This window comes from Oncorhynchus kisutch, linkage group LG8 (assembly GCF_002021735.2).
Source record: "Oncorhynchus kisutch isolate 150728-3 linkage group LG8, Okis_V2, whole genome shotgun sequence".
NCBI lineage: Eukaryota > Metazoa > Chordata > Actinopteri > Salmoniformes > Salmonidae > Oncorhynchus > Oncorhynchus kisutch.
The window spans coordinates 67,009,214-67,031,790 of record NC_034181.2 but is presented as its reverse complement, the minus strand read 5'-3'; the positions used below and the strand labels follow the sequence as shown (position 1 = coordinate 67,031,790).

Below are 22,577 nucleotides of genomic sequence, written 5' to 3'. Positions count from 1 at the left end.
GAAATAGCTAGCTAGTTAGCTGGGTGTGCGCTAATACTGTTTCAAACGTCACTCGTTTTTAGATTTGGAGTAGATATTCCCCTTGCGCTGCAAGGGCCGCGGCTTTTGTGGAGCGATGGGTAATGATGCTTCGAGTGAGGCTGTTGTCTATGTGTTCCTGGTTCGAGCAGGCGCAAATCAGACAGGAGTCTTGTACAGCATGAAAAATATGTTTTTGCAACTGTTCGAGTAAAGAAATCTTGGTCGACGAACAGCCTAACGATCAAACAATCGAGCAGTCGACTAAATGGGGTCAGCCTTACTGCTTCGTGCAAGAAGATGCAGCCTGTCTTATGATAGTGGTACTTGAGACAACAGAATGTATGAGGGAAGAGAGTTAAACACATGTACGTCCATAAAGTGCTGTCAGATGGAGCAGCCTGAGGTTGCTTTCATTTCCTTTCAGTCCAGCACTTAGAACACTACTTAACTAGACCAATAACTACCATCAACACAGAGTTCAGCCTAACTGACGTTGTGCCAAAAACGCTCGCTCAAACCCACACAAGGACAGACAATACGCAGTCCAAAATAAGACTGCGATGTTAGACAGGTGAAGCGGTTGGCTCTGAGACCCTTCAGATAGCAAAGCATTATGCGAATGCCTGTTAGTGAGTGACTCAGCCAGCCATTAGACAGACAGCCACCTCCACCAGACCCCACTGGGAGAACACACTCAATTACCACACAACACTTAACCTTGGCACACCAACCGGAGACACACTCCACAGTGCAATCAAACAAGCAGTGGCACAGGGACAGGTGTATTTAATTTCAGTCAGGAAGATTTCACTTTACAGGCCTTCCTTATTATGCCCCTTGTCTAATCTATTCAGGAGAGAATGCACTGGAGAGTTGACTGCAGAATGTCGACTATGTGACCTGTACCACTGTAGATACAATGTTCTATATTCTATAGGATGCCTTTCTTCAGCACTGTGCACCACTGGTAGAACATGCCCTGCAGTACAGCCAGGTATTGGCCTCCAGATTCCCTACTCAGCACGCACCCAAGCAGACAGACGGACGGCCACCAGAGCATGGCTGCACAAAATTAGCCAGCTTTTTGGACTTTAATTTTCTAAAATGTGGAGCATTATTTTTAGAGTGGTAATGGCGGAAGAGAGGACAGCTGTGTGTGTAGTGAGCCTTTACTGCCAGCCTCAGCAACCAGACAGAGCACACAGGCACACTGAATACTGGGAGAGAGGGGGTGGGGGCTGCAGAGCAGAGGGGTGCCAGGAGGGGGTGAGAGATGAGTCAACCCTCTACTTCCAGGAAAGATTTTACTCCCATAGGTTAGGGCTGTTCCTCTCAAAACCGTGCATAGGCCATGGATCTACATCTATGGCCACAGAATGCTGTAGCAGGTCTGTGCATGAACTGACAATGACTGTTACAACATCTCAAATAAAGGGCCAGCGGAAACAGCTAGGCTATATCTACAACTATACTGAAGCATTCTGCTGGTAAAAGACAGACTATCAGTGTTACATTGTGGAGCAGGAAAATTGATCTGTTTCTATTTGACAAGCAGGCAGGGGAGATACTGATCGAGATGTGATGAAGTGCAGTGACTGTGAATGACTGAAATTACCCCATTTCTATATTTAAGTTGTTTGGTTTCCCGAGGACTACATTATCAACACAGTAATACACCTTCTTGAGCGCAGTCTGGCTGTCAGACTGGGCAGCCTCCCCATTGTGTCAGTCATTCAGTGCCACTGCTCAGTAGAGCCACAGGGTATAGACAACCCTCCCTCCCTCCATCATCATCATCGTCACACACTGTACAGCAGGCTCCTTGTCAGTTACTGGAACCTAAAACAATCTAATTATGATGTACTCAGGACATTCAACTATAATAATCCCACTAAATGAATGCATCCTCATGCCTTCGGTCTCTATGAAATAGGAGAAATTCTTATACAATGTAATTATGCCTGTAGGAGTATTATCATGCATCTTGCCAGACATAATTAATTTTTCAATCAACACTTTTTAAATAAACTGAAAAGCCACAAATGTATTACAATAAGAAAAACTATTTCCAGCAACATGACTTCATAGTCATATGACTGTAGTTAATGCAGCAAATCTCTGCACTAGGAGGGGGGAGTAGGGGGGGGTGATGGTGAGGGGGGAAGGGAAGGGAGTGTGTGTTAGGGAATTAAAGGAGGAGAGAGCAAGATGATCCCAGTAATGTCCCCTATAAATGTCAGGCGAAGTAAATCACCACACTGGAGGAACGCTATCAGGGACTGAACAGATCCACATATATTACACAACTCCTCCTCACCTGAGCAGTATTGCTGGCTGGCTGACTGGCATATGCATGTGCCAGGCAGGCGAGGGGGATTGTCTACCCTGAGACAGCCAGAGACAGGTGGTTACTCCGCCTCCACTGACACCCAGCAGGTGTGGTGCCCAGCAAGTCACACTGCATGTAACTTTCCAGCACAGCAGCTTGTGATGAGTGTGTGTGTTGTGAGCAAGTATGTGTGTTCTCTCCTGGCTTAACTTCTGGGCTGGCAGGATACACTCTGGTTAAATTCTGCTCTGATCCTCCCTGCTGTTGATAGGGAATGGCTCTAATGGATCCTGTTGCCATGGAAAAACATTGTCAAGGTCCTCTGAGTTTAACAAAGTCCCACCAACCAGCCTCCCTGTTTCTCCCACCTAACCAGTCTGTGGGTGTGTAGATCAGCATGTCTCCCTGACCTCTAGCAGCCACTTACTCATTAAACCCTCTTAAGGAGGTTAGCCAAACACAAGGCCTTTCTCTACACAAGCATATCACCAGCAACATGACCAACCGCAATACTAGTAACATCTTTCCTTTCATGTTCTCTCTACCTACACCTCCTTTTCACGTGTCAGTGAGTTACAGTACATCCCCTCCTTTCTCCAGTCTCAGTCAGACTTGTTAGAAGTGTGGGTGGAGATGGATTCCGGTAAATACTATAGTCCTGGTACACCAACAAAAACAACAGTTCTATCTAGGCTGCTTCCTTTCTGAAACTCAGGTGCCGGGGGAGGCTGGTGTGAAATGATCCGTCAGACTATTTAAAAAGTGGATGCGCTCTATTTCTCTCGGCTTCAGTGAGCCACAGCAAACAGATGCTGGCTGAAACAGGGCTGGAGATTGTAACTTTCATAGCAGTTATTTCATTACAGATGAGTAGGGCTGGCACAACTGTGTAACCGACTGTTACGGATGAACATCGGCATGAAATTAAAATAACAGTCGTATCCGTAGAATTGTATGTGTTATTTTTGGGGGAATGAACAGCTGACTGAAAACGGGATGGCCGCGCATTCGTGCAGTTTAGTCTGTTTCTGCAAGAAAATGGACTCCCTATGGAACACTTGGCACCTTATAGTCCATGCACCGACGAATTGAGGCTGTTCTAAGGGCAAAGGGGGGTGCAACGCAATATTAGGAAGGTGTTCCTAATGTTTTGTACACTCAGGCTATTCATGGATTCCATATCAGATCAGACAGATAGACGTTGTAAAGCAGAGGTGAGAGAGAATCCTACAGAGAATTTGAGCTAAAAGCAGGTTTGTGTTTTCACACATCTGTGTGGCTAAATGGAACCCTGTTCAATTGAACCACTCCAATCCTGCTGCAGGTCCAAGTAGAGAGATGTTTATCCCAGTCTCTATGTGGATGTGGGGGACAGAATATGATCTTTAAATAGCGCAGCAGGCTCTGAGCTAGGGTTCAGCAGTTAGAATAACTCCTGAAGCTTACCATATCGAGCCTAGTCAGTACCAGTCCCTTTCAGCTCCACTTCCCTGAGATGACAGACAGATGGGACAAATATGGAGTCTCTGTGCTTAACCATCGCCTTTGAGAGAAACGCTAACCAAAGATATTATCGTGACATGCTGCACATCAGTGGGCGAAAAAATGTATCGGGCAGAGAGGGAAAGGGGGATATGGAGAGAGAAAGTGAGAGAGACGTTGCTGCAGGGACACCCTTAACCAGCAGAAATGTAATTTTGAACTTCACAAACACAACAACAGAAGAGATTGGAGGGAGGAATCAGTCCACAGCTGATACAATCTGTTTCTGGAACAGTGATGGGAACATAAATACAAATTACCGATGCATTTGTTTCAAGCCTGATGTTCATGATGTTGTGAGTTCAAGTGCGGCAAGATGATACACCTCTATTAAAAACTCATTAACGGTGGAGTCTGCAGGGCGGCTGTGAAGGATCTGACTTCTGACAGGAAATGATCTTCTCTCAATTCAAGATGGCATTAATTCCTCTAATATACTACCAACATCCCAAACGCACCTCAATGAAACATCAAACACCCAAATGTCTGTGGGCTGATCATATTATTTAGAGTTCAGAGCTCCATAGCCACTCAGCTCACGCTTTAAACATCCTGATTAATTGCAACCCGAACACCGGAGACGGCTTACTGCTTCCCAGAGTGCAGTGTGCTCCCATATCAAATATAGCCATTCTTCCCTCTACTTGTCACTGAATGGAATACATCTCTGTATTATTCATAGACAGAGTTTGTGTAATCCTGAGCTCTGGAGAACAATCTGTATATCTCAGTCAGAAGGGAACAGAAAGTGCTTAAAGTTTCATTATGTAGAATCTGATCAGAGAAGGCATTTGAATATAGAATAAAAACAAGCGACCAGTCAACTCCTCCATAAAACTGTCTGGCGCTAGCACCACATCTCAAAGTAAATTCTAACGCCTCAGCTTTTGTCAGCACTCCAGGAGTAGAGGTGATGTGACGGGCAGGTCTTTATATAATGCTAATATAATAGTGCTCAAAGTAATGCTAACACCATCTGCCTGTCTTACAGAAAGTAAAAAGTGAAAACTAGGTGTATTAGAGACTTCTAAATAGTCCCTAATGGAGTTTATACATTATTAAAATACATACCTACTACTCCAGGGGACACAACTAGACCTAAAAACTGACCGTTCATTCACTGTTCAGGTAAACAAAAAACTATGTTTATGACAATTTCCAGTACCAAACTCCAGAGACAGAGGGTTGATCATATAGTTGCACCATGTAAACACCTGTGCTTCTCTCAACACGACAGGCTAACAGCCCCATTCTTTCAAAACCCCAACAAAAACCTTCTCGCTCCAACCACGGTACATGTCTCTACTTGCCCAGTGGAGTCGTATCAGCACATTAACTAAAATGGGACTAAGAAGGAAACAGGCACTTGACAGTCAAGTCTGATTATACAGCCCTACTCCATGGGACAGATCTGAGTCACTGCAGTTCATCAACATTGCATCTCTCACATAGTGTCTGATGGCTATCCAAGGCTGTGTTCAGGCTATAGGCTACTGGTGATAGATCAAGCTGATAAATCAGATTACGATCTACTTGTTCTAATATTTCAGGCTGACCTTTATTATAATGTGGCACACATGCGGCCAATGGCAAAATACTAGGCCATTGGAAGGAATTAAACAATGGATTTACTTACATAATCCTCAAATCAGATTGATCAGGGAAGCGAGAATGATTCGAATTTTTAATACAGTAAACTGAGCCTATAGGCATGCTTGTCTTAACATAGTAGGAGGACAGCAGATCAACTCTACAGATCAAACCACTGCTGACTACTGTCAACTTGTCAGAGTGGGTGTGCTTTACTAGCCTACAAGAGAGGAGCATTAAACACTATGAACAATGAAGTGGGATTCATCTAAAAAAACATTTCCCTCAAATATTTCTCTTTGCATGGATCCACTGCCAGCCAACCACCTCAGGTTGAGCATGGCTGATTTAAAACCAACAGGCTGGAACATGCAGCGGTACAGGCAGTGTGCCATTTCAAACCACACATTATATAGGGCGGAGAAAGGTAGAGGGCTGCAGGTCCCAACAGGGATCACTGTGGCACAGTCAACATTTTTCATGCTGCAAGCGGAAGCGGGCTGAAACTTGTTTTGAGAGTCCCGCAGATGATTTGGAAACGGTCGTCTTTCTGCTTTGTATACGTTAGCCTACCTATTGTATTAACAGCACCTCTGTGTTGCACTATTCACCCACAATCTCAGAATTAGCTGATTCAAGTTCAATAGCCTACCTCTTCTCTCCTAGATGGGCGTGCAAGTTCAATAGCCTACCTCTTCTCTCCTAGATGGGCGTGCAAGTTCAATAGCCTACCTCTTCTCTCCTAGATGGGCGTGCAAGTTCAATAGCCTACCTCTTCTCTCCTAGATGGGCGTGCAAGTTCAATAGCCTACCTCTTCTCTCCTAGATGGGCGTGCAAGTTCAATAGCCTACCTCTTCTCTCCTAGATGGGCGTGCAAGTTCAATAGCCTACCTCTTCTCTCCTAGATGGGCGTGCAAGTTCAATAGCCTACCTCTTCTCTCCTAGATGGGCGTGCAAGTTCAATAGCCTACCTCTTCTCTCCTAGATGGGCGTGCAAGTTCAATAGCCTACCTCTTCTCTCCTAGATGGGCGTGCAAGTTCAATAGCCTACCTCTTCTCTCCTAGATGGGCGTGCAAGTTCAATAGCCTACCTCTTCTCTCCTAGATGGGCGTGCAAGTTCAATAGCCTACCTCTTCTCTCCTAGATGGGCGTGCAAGTTCAATAGCCTACCTCTTCTCTCCTAGATGGGCGTGCAAGTTCAATAGCCTACCTCTTCTCTCCTAGATGGGCGTGCAAGTTCAATAGCCTACCTCTTCTCTCCTAGATGGGCGTGCAAGTTCAATAGCCTACCTCTTCTCTCCTAGATGGGCGTGCAAGTTCAATAGCCTACCTCTTCTCTCCTAGATGGGCGTGCAAGTTCAATAGCCTACCTCTTCTCTCCTAGATGGGCGTGCAAGTTCAATAGCCTACCTCTTCTCTCCTAGATGGGCGTGCAAGTTCAATAGCCTACCTCTTCTCTCCTAGATGGGCGTGCAAGTTCAATAGCCTACCTCTTCTCTCCTAGATGGGCGTGCAAGTTCAATAGCCTACCTCTTCTCTCCTAGATGGGCGTGCAAGTTCAATAGCCTACCTCTTCTCTCCTAGATGGGCGTGCAAGTTCAATAGCCTACCTCTTCTCTCCTAGATGGGCGTACAGGTTCAATAGCCTACCTCTTCTCTCCTAGATGGGCGTACAGGTTCAATAGCCTACTTCTTCTCTCCTAGATGGGCATGCAAGATCAAGAGCCTACAATATATGACTCAATGAAATAGAGTGGCATGTCTATAAATGGGCGGAGAATCAAGGGGCAGTTATCTTTCCAAGAAAGTTTACTGAAATTGGATTAGGCGATAGTTGACTAGTGTCTGTAAATAAATATTGATAATGGAAATAAGTGGAGGGAGCTCAACCAACGTGAGTTGAAAAGCAATTTTGAAAAAATTATTTGAAAAGGAAGAGCGCAACGAGCGAATACCATGGCGAGTCGGCATTGCACCTTTTCATTTTCAATAAGTATTGATTACCCATTTATTTGTCTCTGCCTGCAAATCGTCATGCTCCTTTAAAAAGGTAGGCTATATCCTATATGCAAAACGTAGCTCAAGAGAAAGTGCAAGTGTCAGCTGTCAACATTCTTGCTGCTTCAAGTTCAGTAGCCATATGAGTGAGATAAGGTGCGCCTTTGGTCTCAATTTAATAGAGTAGCCTGTAGGCTATCCATGGGCGGAGAAGGAAGGGGCAGTTCTCTTGCCAAGGAAATTAACTTCTTAAATCTAATTAGCCTATAGTTTACTACACTGCCTCAAAATAAATATTGATGACCCATATTGGTCTAGGTCAGAAAATCTTCCCGCTCCTAAAAAAGGTAGGCTATTAAACCTATTCTGTTGCGTGTCAATTTGACCAAATTCCACTTTTGAGTTGTCTAAAATACCAGTTAACCTCTTTTTCTCCATGAAATTAAATGACTTTTCCTCATTTAGGGTCATGAACCTAACTTCAAAATGTGGACACGTTGATGTGTTCTGGAATGTCTGTGTAGATTTTGTATACAAACATGATGTTGGTCAATCTGACCCACACCACAATGGATGCCATTTTTTCCCCAGCAAAGCACAAGGGTAAACGTAGCTCAATAGAAAGTGCAAGTGTCCGCTCTCTGTCCTACTCTGCACTCTTCAAACTATGTCTAACCTATTGGCTGATATAACCCAGTAATATTGATAGCCTAACATAAAATGGAGAATGTGAGAATCTCTGGAAATGTAATTTATTTTGTGGTTTATTTTTGTGCATTTTGATATTGCCTACAGCGCGCAAAATTGTTGGGACCATGGCGTGCAAGCGATCTGCGTCAAATAAACTATGCCTAAAATAACATTGCAGGACTGCGGCTGGGTGGGAGTCGGACAGAAACGGCGGGAGGGGCCGGCTACAGGTATGAAAAGCTGCGGGTGCGGGCGGGATGAAGAAATCAGTCCCACCCAGACCTCTATACTGAGGGCCCCACCCTGTGGGGTGGACTCCAAACTCACTTCACTGAACAGGCTAATCACTACACTGAAGGATTCCCATAGGGATAATAATAATGCCTGTCTCTCAAACGTGGTATAAGTAAAGGCTGTATGAGCGTACAGTGGGTTTGTTACATTCCCTCCTCATGCTCCTGCTCTCAAATTCGGAGAGGGCGACCTAGCACCACATGAGCTGCATATGACCTAGTCCCTTCCCAGAAGACTGAAGCCTTCTGTTCACTAAAGGCTCCTTCCCAACAATCCTAGAGACATTCCATTTGTCAGACATGACTCTCACATGGGCCACTGCCCTCTAGCCAACAAAAAATGAGTCACTTACTGATTATATCACTGAAGTGGCTGTCTATACATCTACAGAGAGGAACACACATTGCTGTATATCTTTTGATTCACTACAACCAATTTGTAATCCACACTGTACTTAAACAGTTGACAAGCAAGGTACAGGATAATTTCCTTACAAATACAGAAGTGTTTGATTTCATTGGCCATGATGTGCTTACAGACAGACCCCTGTCACCTTTCCATAATGCCCCTGCAATGCAGCCTCACTAATCCTCCATTATCTGTTCGTCACACCCCCTCCATGAGTCTGCCCTGTGGCCTGAAGAGCACTGACATTTGGGGACACAGCCACTGACGCAACACACACCTTGTTATTCCTGTTACAGACACTGACCAAACTGTCCCCCTACTTCCCGCTGTGTGTCTGTCCTACACAATCTCCCTGGCTGGCAGTTCTCTTTTAAAGCTGAAGTGACGGGCCGTCCACCCTGTCACAATGATTGGAGATCAGACAGGAACATTTGACACCCCGGTGGGGTCAGCCTCAACATCTAGCCTGAGCCTCTCCTCTCACCTAATTGTGTGATGATTAGGCTACATGTGGACTGAAATGCCTCAAAACTAGCTTCTCATTGTCTGCCAATGGAATCCCTTAGCATCTACCATATACATCTTCTCCCACCTGCCCCTGGTCTTCCGTCAGTCAGTCAGCCCTGTGGTGGGCCTCTCCAACCTGCCCTGTCTGTCACAGCCGACCAGGTGAAATATGTGAGGGGAGCCTGGATAGGAGAGGTAATTCTTCCTGAGCTTCTCAGGGACTCAGCACACTATTAATATCACCCACAGCCCGGGATGTTATGTGAGAGTGTGTGTAGAGAGAGAGTCAGGGTGGGAAGGGCTGAGAGAGGGAGAGTGAGTGAGTGAGGAATGAGAGAGGAATGAGAGAATCCAGAGAGAGGGAGAGAGAGAGAATCCAGAGAGAAGGAGTGAGAAAGAGGAAGGAGAGCACCTATGTACCCACCCAGCAGCAGCAGCCCTCCAGAGATAAGCGGAGGTTAGATTTACTGCTTGTTATTCCCCCTGGCACACCCAGACACTTTCATCCGGAACAATTTACAGAAGCAATTAGGGTTACGTGCCTTGCTCAATGGCACATTGGCAGATGTTTTCACCTATTCAGCCCGGTGATTTGAAACAGCGACCTTTCGGTTACTGGCCCAACATTCTAAGACACAAGGTCTTGATATGGGACTGAAACATTAGGCCTAGATTCTGTCCTACATAAAGCTTTCTGGCATATCATCCTCATCAACGCTACTAGGAATGTGCTTACTGAAATCAGTTAGGAGTGTCCATGCAGTGGCATTGCATCTAAAGGTTTTCTTGGTAACACAAAAGGATTAAAAAAACACACAGGGTTACCCGGCGCACTAAGATAAGAGGGGTTGATAAGGTTATCTGGTGGGACAGTGTGTGTGTGTGTAAGTACAATGTGCTAGTCAACTGGGTAATGTTCATTAGGGCACACTGTAGCAAAATGTTTTGCAATGAAAAACAAAACCCTGGGCCTCCCGAGTGGCACAGTGGTCTAAGGCACTGCATCGCAGTGCTACCTGTGCCACTAGAGATCCCGGTTTGAGTCCAGGCTGTCACAGCCAGCCGCGACCGGTAGACCAGCGCACTATTGGCCCAGCGTCGTCCGGGTTAGGGAAGGGTTTGGCTGGCAGGGATGTACTTGTCCCATCGCGCACTAGCTACTCCTGTGGCGGGCCGGGTGCAATGCACGCTGACACAGTCGCCAGATGTACAGTGTCTCCGACACATTGGTGCGCCAGGTTAAGCAGGCACTGTGTCAAGAAGCAGTGCAGCTTGGCTGGGTTGTGTTTTGGAGGATGCACGGCTCTCAACCTTTGCCTCTCGAGTCCGTACGGGAGTTGCAGCGATGGGACAAGAGGGGTCCAGCCAGCAGAGGGAGCTGGTCTGTGGTGTGCGTGTTATTGTGTGGTCCTAAAGCCTTTGTTGAAGAAGACGGTAGACGTGTAAGGACTGCTCTGTCGTATCCTCTCCTGAAGATCTGGCTCCAGGCTGCTCACTGCCATAGAACTCATCTGTGGGAACAGGGCACAGCACAGAGGAGTGGCAAACACCAAGCACAGACCCACCAGTACTGAGGCGTTTAGGACTGGGAAGGCTTTTTTCCCCAGGTGTTTTCATTACCACAAAGGGCACAGCCATGCCAATTGTGGACTCCACCGCCTGGATGATGCCTGACTTGGCAGCGGTGACTGACTCTCCTAACCAGTTCTCATTGGTCACTGGGATGCCGTAGTTCAGCTCTCTGCCTCATGAAGGGGATGTTGATACAGTTGACAGTAGAGGTCGACCGATTATGATTTTTCAACGCCGATACCGATTATTGGAGGACCAAAAAAGCCGAGACCAATAAAAAAAAAAAAAAAAAAATACAATTTTTTATTTTAACTTAATATAATACATCAATAAAATCAATTTAGCCTCAAGTAAATAATGAAAGATGTTCAATTTGTTTAAATAATGCAAAAACAAAGTGTTGGAGAAGAAAGTAAAAGTGCAATATGTGCTATGTAAGAAAGCTAACGTTTCAGTTCCTTGCTCAGAACATGAGAACATATGAAAGCTGGTGGTTCCTTTTAACATGAGTCTTCAATATTCCCAGGTAAGAAGTTTTAAGTTGTAGTTATTATTGGACTATTTCCCTTTATACCATTTGTATTTCATTAACCTTTGACTATTGGATGTATAGCTTCCGTCCCTCTCCTCGCTCCTACCTGGGCTCAAACCAGCAACAACAGCATTACCCATTACTTCGGTTACACCAGCCTCATCTCGGGAGTTGATAGGCTTGAAGTCATAAACAGCGCAATGCTTGACGCACAACGAAGAGCTGCTTGCAAAACGCACGAAAGTGCTGTTTGAATGAATGTTTACGCGCCTGCTTCTGCCTACCACCACTCAGTCAGATACTTGTATGCGCAGTCAAATTATATGCAACGCAGGACACGCTAGATAATATCTAGTCATATCATCAACCATGTGTAGTTAACTAGTGATTATGATTGATTGTTTTTTAATAAGATAAGTTTAATGCTAGCTAGCAACTTACCTTGGCTTACTGCATTCGCGTAACAGGCAGTCTCCTTGTGGAGTGCAACGAGAGAGAGGCAGGTCGTTACTGCGTTGGACTAGTTAACTGTAAGGTTGCAAGATTGGATCCCCCGAGTTGACAAGGTGAAAATCTGTCGTTCTGCCCCTGAACAAGGCAGTTAACCCACCGTTCCTAGGCCGTCATTGACAATAAGAATGTGTTCTTAACTGACTTTCCTAGTTAAATAAAAGGTATACCATTTTTTTTTAAAGGCGCACAAAAATACAGATTTCCAATTGTTATGAAAACTTGAAATCGGCCCTAATTAAATCGGACATTCCGATTAATCCGTCGACCTCTAGTTGACAGCCGCTACAGCAAAGAAGGGGACGAACCGGCTCATGACAGCTGGAAGGCGTTTGGCTAGAGACTCGAGTCCCAGGGCTGTGACTACAGCTCCTGTGCTTGCAGTGACGTACGCAGCAGCCAGCTGATTATTAATGGACAATATAACAAATCAATACGGCCTCATCATTTGAGCCATTTCCTCCTCATAACTAGAGCCAGTGCCTTTTGTATCGACCTCAGGGTGGCCTGGTCACAGCCACGGTTCGTTCACAAGGATGAACACGGCAACCTTGAGAAAATATCTTAACTATTACTGTAGAGGGTTTTAGAGGGAAGCCTTACCTGAAGAGCAGTAAGAATTAAAACTACTATGATGATAGTTGTCAGTGCAATGTTGATGACTCGGTTCACACAAAAACCTAGTGCAAAATGTTATTTTTTGTAAAAATGTGATCATCTTTACATGGTGCAGGATAGTAGCATGAGCTCCACCACCACCTCTGTCTCCCTCCACACCATCGTTCCCACGACTCCCAGGTCTCATGGATCACTGGCCTTTAGACAAACTGCACTGATAAAGAGCAGACGCAATTACACTGTTCAGATTTATCCGTTTGACCTTGGTGTCATCGATGGAGCAGAGGCAGGGGCATGTCATCCTTCAACAGCGTCAGTGGGGTGGGATCAGACACCCATACACCTTAGGACTTGGTGCTCAAACCAGGGATAAGTGCTGGGCCGCTGGGTACCAGAGACCCAAACCAACCCCACCACACGGCCAGCTTGCCTGCACTCAGCTGCTGCCAGCTGGGATAACCTCTGACTGCAACTCTACGAGAGAGAGAGGCTCTCAGACTGCTGCAACTCTAATCCAATGTAGCAGTGACAATTCTCCAGGATTTCAGGAGACTGTCAGAGGTCTCAAAAGGGCCCATGGCTGTCTGCACCCTCCCAGGGATGGGTGGGAGAGGAGACACAGAGGAGAGAGAAAGAGACCCGTGATAGTGTGTAGAGGGTGTTGTGTAGATACGTTGAAGACAGGGGGGACAAAGCGAGTGAGAGCGAAAGAGACATTCATTTGACCCACATAATAATCTCTCCACCCCAGTGAAAGTGAGGATGAGTTGTGAAAGCTGGTCTTAACCCTCTTGATGAAACATATAGTGGAGTTTTCTGCACCATTATGTGAAGTCATTTCCCCTCAATGTTCAGCAGAGCTAGTTTTACAGGTAGTCAAGAAGCACTACAAAGACTGTCTTGTAGAAACATCAGTAACAACTGTCAGCAACAGATGGATGTCATCTAAATTCAGCAAATTTTTCTTTGATAAATGTCATTATAGATGTTGTGGGTGGATTGCATGTAGAGCAACACCGGATAATGAAAGCGCTTATTTACAACGGCTTGCCAAATTTGTGCTTTTTCAAACTCTCAAAAGTATAGGCTTACAATTTTGTTGATTAAAGAATAAAAACATTAGCTTCTGATTTAATCTCTTAAAAATATTGCTTACATTTACAAACAGCAGGGCTTGACAACTTTTTAAGCCACGTGTCCTTCAGACAAGTATGACAGATATTTTACTAGTACGAAAGTTTAAGAGAAAAATAAAATATGGTCTGTAACACTATTTTTACATCATTGTATGATGCAAGGAACCAATTTACAAAACAAATACATTATCATTACCATAGAGAATCGGACAAAAATATATAGGCTAGGCTACACTCTGCCTATTGTCTTCTTTCTCAAAATATAACACTGCCCCTTTAAGGCTGTCCTGGAGGACAGTTGACCACCCTTAAGGCTTCTGCTTGCTTCAGTTTGACTGGCAGCTAGATGAACCAAACACGTGTGCTGCATACAACCTTAGAAAGACCTTCACTTGAAAAACTAGAAAAAAAGCAGCAATACTGTTTGTCCAGTTAGGAGCCATAGTCAGTATACACCTCCACAAAATAGTCAGACTTAATCAAAGATACATTTTTACAGAGTAGATCTTAGCTTTGCAATTTTACATCTAAGATGTTTGGTGCAGTATTTCTCAAGTGAAAAATGTGCATGAAAATGAGTTGTCTATCGTTGACAAACACTTAATTGAAGAATCCCTACTGTTGACCAATCACAGACCAAGAGGCGTAGACTTCGGCATGCCTCAAGATTTTTGTGTGTGTGCATGAATAGCCAGAAAGTGTTGGGCTTCGGCAAGGTTCTAACACAAACATCATAATATATGCATGAACTGTTCCTGAACAGGAAGCATGCAGACCCCTTCAGTAGCCTCTAAAACATTGCAATTAAATAATTCCCTCATTCAATAAATCAGCCATCAAATGGCTAAGGTAGGCTACTCCAAATGAAGGTATCTAACTAAGGCATGTTTATTCATAACCTTGAAAGGCTAAAATATTCAGGTTTCAGGGGAGATCTACTGACAGCATGCGAGTTTGTCAATTAGACCAACTACACTGCTCAAAAAAATAAAGGGAACACTTAAACAACACAATGTAACTCCAAGTCAATCACACTTCTGTGAAATCAAACTGTCCACTTAGGCAGCAACACTGATTGACAATACATTTCACATGCTGTTGTGCAAATGGAATAGACAACAGGTGGAAATTATAGGCAATTAGCAAGACACCCCCAATAAAGGAGTGGTTCTGCAGGTGGGGACCACAGATCACTTCTCAGTTCCTATGCTTCCTGGCTGATGTTTTGGTCACTTTTGAATGCTGGCGGTGCTTTCACTCTAGTGGTAGCATGAGACGGAGTCTACAACCCCCACACAAGTGGCTCAGGTAGTGCAGCTCTTCCAGGATGGCACATCAATGCGAGCTGTGGCAAGAAGGTTTGCTGTGTCTGTCAGCGTAGTGTCCAGAGCATGGAGGCGCTACCAGGAGACAGGCCAGTACATCAGGAGACGTGGAGGAGGCCGTAGGAGGGCAACAACCCAGCAGCAGGACTGCTACCTCTGCCTTTGTGCAAGGAGGAGCACTGCCAGAGCCCTGCAAAATGACCTCCAGCAGGCCACAAATGTGCATGTGTCTGCTCAAACGGTCAGAAACAGACTCCATGGTATGAGGGCCCGACGTCCACAGGTGGGGGTTGTGCTTACAGCCCAACAACGTGCAGAACGTTTGTCATTTGCCAGAGAACACCAAGATTGGCAAATTCGCCACTGCGCCCTGTGCTCTTCACAGATGAAAGCAGGTTCACACTGAGCACGTGACAGACGTGACAGTCTGGAGACGCCGTGGAGAACATTCTGCTGCCTGCAACATCCTCCAGCATGAGCGGTTTGGCGGTGGGTCAGTCATGGTGTGGGGTGGCATTTCTTTGGGGGGCCGCACAGCCCTCCATGTGCTCGCCAGAGGTAGCCTGACTGCCATTAGGTACCGAGATGAGATCCTCAGACCCCTTGTGAGACCATATGCTGGTGCAGTTAGCCCTGGGTTCCTCCTAATGCAAGACAATGCTAGACCTCATGTGGCTGGAGTGTGTCAGCAGTTCCTGCAAGAGGAAGGCATTGATGCTATGGACTGGCCCGCCCGTTCCCCAGACCTGAATCCAATTGAGCACATCTGGGATATCATGTCTCGCTCCATCCACCAACGCCACGTTGCACCACAGACTGTCCAGGAGTTGGCGGATGCTTTAGTCCAGGTCTGGGAGTAGATCCCTCAGGAGACCATCCGCCACCTCATCAGGAGCATGCCCAGGCGTTGTAGGGAGGTCATACAGGCACGTGGAGGCCACACACACTACGGAGCCTCATTTTGACTTCTTTTAAAGGACATTACATCAAAGTTGGATCAGCCTGTAGTGTGGTTTTCCACTTTAATTTTGAGTGTGACTCCAAATCCAGACCTCCATGGGTTGATAAATTTGATTTCCATTGATAATTGTGTAATTTTGTAGTCAGCACATTCAACTATGTAAAGAAAAAAGTATTTAATAAGAATATTTAATTCATTAAGATCTAGGATGTGTTATTTTAGTGTTCCCTTTATTTTTTTGAGCACTGTATAATATTTTTTATGTTGTATGAATTACATGGCCAATGATGAAGGTAATTCCAGCTCTCCCATGGTGTCAGATTGTTTACAGCATTGGTTTATTAACACACCCCGTTCATCAACTGCGCGGCGGCCATTTGTGGGAGTCCCGGTGAAACTTATTTTTAGGACATTGGACGTGACATCAAAACATGCCAATAGCTAAATAGTTAACTAGCCAGGCTAGTTGCCATCATTATTATAGGCTACCTGCGGCTGCAATGTCTCTCTCGCGCTCCTCGGGCCCACAAGCATGTGATTCACACATCACTTTTCATGACCGTACAAACCATGTTCGTGACCAAAAATTTGCAGAAATTGTGAGAACAGTGCGCAAAACATTGCATCATCAATATTGTGATTTGTGGGTGATTGTTTTTACTTGTCAAGCGTTAAAATGTTGAGCTCTAAAACAGACTAATTTTAAGCGTTTGACTTTGTGTAAATGTGTTTATATGTTTAAGAGCCACTGAGTCTTCCCATCAAATTGTTATCATACCAACACAGAACTTCACGGACACTGCCAAAAATGACTAAATGGTTCACAGGGGGTTTCAACCTAGAAACGAAACATCTAGAAAATAAATAAACAAAACGATAATACAGAATAACAGATCTTCCTTCCTGCTGCTGGTTCTCAGGAAAGGTTCTTAACAACTTCCTGATTATTCATGAAGTAAACAAGGCGCTGGGAGACGGTGTGGACTGAGAGGAGCAGTACTGAGTACCACTAGCTGTGCACTGGAGGTCCACGTGAGAGAGAGAAATGCTTGTTCTTGATCTAGCACCAAACTCTCCTCACAACAGCCTGACCTCGCAGAGGGCTCATGGGAGCCATAGAGCATTGTGGGTAGCTGTGGCTGGGGCCGGCGCAGTACTGCGTTCCATCTCTGCCACGCTCTGTCTAGGTTGCTCTGACATCATTAGTGCTCCATGAAATATTCATCCAAGGGCAGAGAAACTGGTTCCTGTGTACCACGGAACAGCCAAGGCTATGAAAAACACAACGTGTACACACACAGTGGCGTCCATGACTTACCAAACAGGGCCGTGTTTCACAGTGATAGAGGAGGTTTTTATAACCAATAGAGGTGCAGTTAGACTAAGGGTAGCAGCTGACTGTTAAATGATTCAGTCTGACAGTCATACGGCTGGCCTCTCTCTGTATCCAGCACAGCCTCAGGCCCACAGTCAGTGAGACTGGCTTTCACACTCCCTTATCTCCTGTCCAAACCCCCAAAAACAGACTGGGGAACTGGATAAAGGAAAGACTCCAACTAACCAGGCATGAGATAATGCATTATCACACAGACAGGTATAGGCCCGAAGACAAACACACACACAAATGAGAACCCACACCTACAAAACACTACAAGCTATATATGCAGCAGCAGAATCGTCCATCCTTCTGGCCAATCCAGTCATGGTAGGCAGTTCACTGCAAGGCCAAACTCACATTAGAGAGATTACAGTGGCAGGGTTCATGTTAGTTGACCTGTGGCATGCAACTTCACTGTGGCTTAACATGTTAACCCCAGTCTGGGGTAGAAAGATGAGCAGGACAATCACGCTGAAGACACACAAACAAACGGGCACCCTGGCTGAATGGTGGCCTGGAATAACTCATGTAGGGGGTTCACCTCAACCAGACCACTGGTGTGTTGACTGTTTGCGAGGTGACGTAAAGGTGTAGGCCTCTCTCTGAACCATGCTGTCCTGTCCCCTTACTAAAAGGAATGCTCTACTGTAGCGGTTGTTTGCTTCAGTTAGCTAGGAACCTTTACTGGATCCCATTTGTCCTAGTGATGTGAAATCTCTTCTAAGAGAGAAGCAGGTGCCCACTAATTCCCTTAGTCTCTCCCCTGACACTGAACCCTTTTACTATTCTGTACTGTACCCTGACACTGAACCCTTTTACTATTCTGTACTGTACCCTGGCACTGAACCCTTTTACTATTCTGTACTGTACCCTGGCACTGAACCCTTTTGGTATTCTGTACTGTTCTGTACCCTGGCACTGAACCCTTTTAGTATTCTGTACTGTTCTGTACCCTGGCACTGAACCCTTTTAGTATTCTGTATTGTTCTGTACCCTGGCACTGAACCCTTTTAGTATTCTGTACTGTTCTGTACCCTGGCATGTGATCCTACACTGTACAAAGCCTCAGGATTGCCCTATCGGGTACCTTGATCTAGCTGCTCATAGTGTTGGAGTGGGAGGAGGGGAGTGGTAGTGATGTGAGTGTCGGCAAACAAAAGGGCTTTTCTGTGCCTCCTAATCACCAGACACCACTGCCTTGGCTGTGACGGAGGCGTGGAGTAAGACCGCATGCTCATCAGAATACAAAGGTCACACAGGGAGGAGGAAACAGTCAGCAGTTCAGTCTTCACTTACAAAAGTCAATATCAGCTGGGCAGTCTGATTCTTAACCCTTCTACTCGAGGCTGCACTCGTTCACACTGGATGTAAAAAGAAAGACTGGTGTAAGTCAATTTAAGTAACTCCCTCCAGCTCATGCTAGACAGAGAGAGAAAGTGCACACAAAAAAAATGGGGGTGGGATTCGGAGTCGGAATGCCGCCCTTGGTGTGCTAGCTCAGACGTTACCCTCATCACATGTTCTCAGTCATAAGGGCGGTGCTCAGCGGCTGGAATGGAGATCTGAAAAGCCCTCAGAACTATCCAACCCAAACATTCAATCATTCCACGACCATTATTGGAATGTTGGCAATTCAGGAGAATGTTAGATGGGCTGCCCAAACAGGGTGAATGAATGAAGACATGTACTGTTGTGCACCATCCTCTCAATCATTTTTCTTCACAACAGATACATCAGGTGGTTTAACAGGCCAGGTGAGTATCACACTACACTCCAGGGTGAACATCACACCAGAGAGCAAAGGGCTTGCAGAAAAGACATTGCTGAGGAAAACGTTCACATGAAGTTAACGTTAGCTGTGACTGCTGCCCACACAAGCAGCTCCTGCTGTTTCCAAGGGGCTAATGATGTCATGCTGCAGAGTGTAAGCAGTACAGGAGGGGGTATTCTGATCAGTCCCCCACACAAAACCTTCAGAAGACAGTGGTGAAGAAAGGAGCAAAGGAGGAGTGTTGAAAATGACAGGGCTCCTGGGATAGATTATTTTTAGGTCTCACAACACCCTTCACACACACAGCAGGCCACGGCGAAGGAGAGAGAGAATGAGAGAGAGGGGGAAACACCTTTTCTAATAGCTTGGACAGTGACGCAACAACGCACAATAAGAAAGAATGTGTGTCTTTTAATGTGCAAGAGTATGTATGTATGCATGCATGTACAGTTGAAGTCGGAAGTTTACATACACTTAGGTTGGAGTCAATAAAACTTGTTTTTCACACACTCCACAAATTTCTTGTTAACAAACTATAGTTTTGGCAAGTCGGTTAGGACATCTACTTTGTGCATGACACAAGTAATTTTTCCAACAATTGTTTACAGACTATTACAGATTATTTCACTGTATCACAATTCCAGTGGGTCAGAAGTTTACATGCACTAAATTGACTGTGCCTTTAAACAGCTTGGAAAATTCCAGAAAATGATGTCATGGCTTTAGAAGCTTCTGATAGGCTAATTGACATCATTTGAGTCAATTGGAGGTGTACCTGTGGATGTATTTCAAGGCCTACCTTCAAACTCAGTGCCTCTTTGCTTGACATCATGGGAAAATCAAAAGAAATCAGCCAAGACCTCAGAAAAAAACCTCCACAAGTCTGGTTCATCCTTGGGAGCAATTTCCAAACGCCTGAAGGTACCACGTTCATCTGTACAAGCAATAGTAAGCAAGTATAAACATCATGGGACCACGCAGCCGTCATACCGCTCAGGAAGGAGATGCGGTCGGTCTCCTATAGATGAACATACTTTTTTTAAACGAAAAGTGCAAATCAATCCCAGAACAACAGCAAAGGTTCTTGTGAAGATGCTGGAGGAAACAGGTACAAAAGTATCTATATCCACAGTAAAACGAGTCCTATAATCGACATACCTGAAAAGCCACTCAGCAAGGAAGAAGCCACTGCTCCAAAACCGCCATAAAAAAGCCAGACTACAGTTTGCAACTGCACATGGGGACAAATATCGTACTTTTTGGAGAAATGTCCTCTGGTCTGATGAAAAAAAAATAGAACTGTTTGGCCATAATGACCATCGTTATGTTTGGAGGAAAAATGGAGAGGCTTGCAATCCGAAGAACACCATCCCAACCATGAAACACAGGGGTGGCAGCATCATGTTGTAGGGGTGCTTTGCTGCAGGAGGGACTGGTGCACTTCACAAAAATTGATGGCATCACGAGGGAGGATAATTATGTGGATATATTGAAGCAATATCTCAAGACATCAGCCAGGAAGTTAAAGCTTGGTCGCAAATGGGTCTTCCAAATGGACAATGACCCCAAGCATACTTCCAAAGTTGTGGCAAAATGGCTTAAGGACAACAAAGTCAAGGTATTGGAGTGGCCATCACAAAGCCCTGACCTCAATCCTATAGAACATTTGTGGGCAGAACTGAAAAAGCGTATGTGAGGAAGGAGGCCTACAAACCTGACTCAGTTACACCAGCTCGGTCAAGAGGAATGGGCCAAAATTCACCCAACTTATTGTGGGAAGCTTATGGAAGGCTACCCAAAACGTTTGACCCAAGTTAAACAATTTAAAAGGCAATGCTACCAAATACTAATTGAGTGTATGTAATCTTCTGACCCACTAGGAATGTGATGAAAGAAATAAAAGCTGAAATAAATCATTCTCTACTATTATTCTGACATTTCACATTCTTAAAACAAAAGAGGTGATCCTAACTGACCTAAGACAGGGGATTTTTACTTGGATTAAATGTCGTCAGGAATTGTGAAAAACTAAGGTGTATGTAAACTTCCGACTTCAACTGTATATATATGTACGAATGTACGCATTAACGAATGAATGTACGAAACAAGTGCGTGTGTCCCAGTTTGAAAGTGTTGGCTGGTTGATGAGCTCGTTCGAGGCACAGCGAAGGGGGGAGGTGTACAAGACATGCCATGTCCAGAAAAGCTGCATTTTCCCCTTCAGTCCAGGCACTGAATAATTATGAGCTCTGTTCTACAAAGAGAAGACGCAGTGTTTTATGACTGCTTAACTGATACACTAGCACATTCAACCCATCTGGTGTAGTTACTGGGAGACAATGTGAACATCTGCAGGGCTATCTCCAGAACAAGCAGTGAATGAAACGGTCCTCTGAAACAGACAAGCAGGAAGTGACCACTGCAGCCTGTTCTCACCATCCCTGGGAGACCACAACACTGCTAGCTGGAAATACAGATAGCAGGAACTCTACACTGTGTTATCACCCAAAGTAAATGTTTCCAAAACATAAAATGGTGCCATTATGAGAGATGAACTAGGGCCTACTTGAACAGAATAGGACTGATGTGATTTAAGCCGGGGATGGGTTAAAACTGACATGAATATCATAATGACGGGAAAGTAAAATGCACATTGTACAGACACAAAAACTTCCCAGTGACAAGAGTCCTCTGCCCAGTAGCTTTGGGATTAGAAGGTAGGTAACACTATAGCAGAGATAGGTCTAGCTGTATTGCAGCTCCCAAAGGAACCTCTGCACTGCCAGTCTGCACTGCCAGTCTGCACTGCCAGTCTGCACTGCCAGTCTGCACTGCCAGTCTGCACTGCCAGTCTGCACTGCTGCTGTTGTCTGTTACACAAGAGGACAATACCCTCTTCCCTCCACTGGGAGTGAATCCACACGTCAAGGTCAGGACTCAGTACCGCTCCCGTGGCAAAGAGGAGAGGGAGAGGAGAGAGAACAGAGCTGGCGGAATAAAACACAGTCCTGTACTGACGGTTTGTGAACTGTCAGAGGAGGACAGAGAGGATTTTGCCCTGTTGGGAGGGTGAGGGTCATCTTAGTTAAGAGACAGGTGGTAACATGGACTGCTAGTCCCCAAATCGGTAAGACTTTATCCACCATCTGAAATAGAAACAGTAGATTATGTGTGGGGGAAGGGAGGGAGCGAGCTCCTGGCCATCATTCCTCAAACAAAGCATTCTGGATTAACCAAAATCCAGACAGCAGCACTTCTCTTAGATGCATGTACATCTTTTCTATCTCTTCACATTAACCTCTAGGTTTCTGTTTGGCTTGGTGACCATATCAGTCAAGGTCAGAGATAGCTGGAGACTACAATCAGCTGGATTTAATAACCCAATAACCACAA

General features: G+C 45.2%; 1 protein-coding gene and 1 pseudogene across 1 annotated transcript in view; both read right to left on the bottom strand.

The window, feature by feature from the left end:
• adam10a (ADAM metallopeptidase domain 10a) overlaps positions 1-22,577 on the bottom strand; it is an 85,095-nt gene that overhangs the window by 42,785 nt on the left and 19,733 nt on the right. The gene's annotated exons all lie outside the window — the stretch shown is intronic.
• LOC109895200 (sideroflexin-1-like) lies at positions 10,692-12,419 on the bottom strand (annotated as a pseudogene).